At 34.1% G+C, this 1565-nt stretch overlaps 1 protein-coding gene across 4 annotated transcripts in view; it reads right to left on the reverse strand.

Moving 5' to 3' along the window:
- Positions 1-1565, reverse strand: part of FABP12 (fatty acid binding protein 12) — a 10594-nt gene that overhangs the window by 1438 nt on the left and 7591 nt on the right. The gene's annotated exons all lie outside the window — the stretch shown is intronic.

Below are 1565 nucleotides of genomic sequence, written 5' to 3' on the forward strand. Positions count from 1 at the left end.
ATATGAGATCTATATAGACTATAGATAGGACCTATCTGTTAGCTGGTTTTGCCATGTTCTATATAACCTATATGTGGCAAATCACATATTAGGGTATATATAATGTTTATATATGTATAAAGCAAAGTAAACAATTTGAAATTTGAAGTTTTTATTTAAATATTTTAAATGTCAACATTGATGCATTTTGCTATTTTACATACTCTACATTTTCTAAATGATAATACTAGGTTACATTGACGTAGTATTTTATGGTTTCAGGGCACTAATATACACATGACAATACTTAATTCTCTCAGAAAACCTTTGACAAAGACACTGTCTACATCTTGAAGGCAAGGAATCTGAATATTGAAGAGATTTAATGAATTGTCCAAAGTCACATAAGTACTGAATGGCAGGGGTGGAAATCCACATCCTTGGATTCTGAGTGTAGTGTTCTTTCTAATGAACTATAAAAGCTTTCTGTTTATTGGCTTATGTCATTATAAACAGCAATAAAATCAATCATCCTTAGTCTTCCCCTTGTGACTTTATAAGGAATAAAATGTACCCTTCATCGTAGAAAGAAAAAAAATCACTGTATTAAGAAATGAGTTTAGATTTTTGTAACCTACACACGAATCTTGCATATTCCCTTAGAACTATTTTATATTATGTAGAAAGTTACCTTTTTATTCATTTTGGTATAGGTGGGGGTTTGGGAGGAGGAAAATCATGAACACACATCCTTCTACTCTGGAGAGTGGGGAAGGTGACCTGGGAAACCATCTGAAAGGGAGTAGGTTGGATTCTATAAAATATAGATTGTCCAGTGAAAACAATCTGACTGCTCATCTCAGTACCACCACATTTTTCTAGCTGCATATCCTTAGGTAAGTCAATGTCTGAATTTCAGTTTCCTCACTGTTAAATGGGATAATAAGCCTTACCTTACAGGATTATTGTGGAAGTTGGGGAAATAATATTAATATATGAAAACATAGGGACATGGTAGTGACATGTAACTCATTCATACACCAAAAAAACACCACCTCAGCTTCTTATCCCTGGTCTAGATTTCCTTTTCATGTTTTTGTTTGGTGTTGAGATGGAAAAACAGTGAGAAGTTAATCCTGGAGTGGAGTAGAGGATTGGCAACAACCCTCAACCCCTGCTAATATCTTCATTGCACAAATACATGCTTGCTTTGGTTTACCTGTAGAGTCAAAAGGATTAGGCTGCATAGTATTTTCATTCTCTTTAGTTTTTTAGTTCCTCAATCTACACACATTTTGTATAATACTTGTGATTATACAGTTATTTCATAATTTTTTCTCATTCTTTTAAACTATGAGAACAAGGAAAATGGCATTCATTTTCATTGTTTTAAAACAAGTTATTTGGGTGATTTTATATTAGTTGTGCAGAAGGTGGGAAGATAGAGAGGACCAGCTCACTCACCACCACCATTTTCCCATCCGCCAGCTTTCTCGTTATGGTGGTTTCTTTGCCATCCCAGTTCTGAACTTGAATCAGGGACTCCTTATCTAAGGTTACTTTACTCTGAAAACAGAAAAAACTAA

Source organism: Rhinopithecus bieti, unplaced genomic scaffold (genome assembly GCF_001698545.2).
Source record: "Rhinopithecus bieti isolate Rb0 unplaced genomic scaffold, ASM169854v2 scaffold_48197, whole genome shotgun sequence".
NCBI classification, from domain to species: domain Eukaryota; kingdom Metazoa; phylum Chordata; class Mammalia; order Primates; family Cercopithecidae; genus Rhinopithecus; species Rhinopithecus bieti.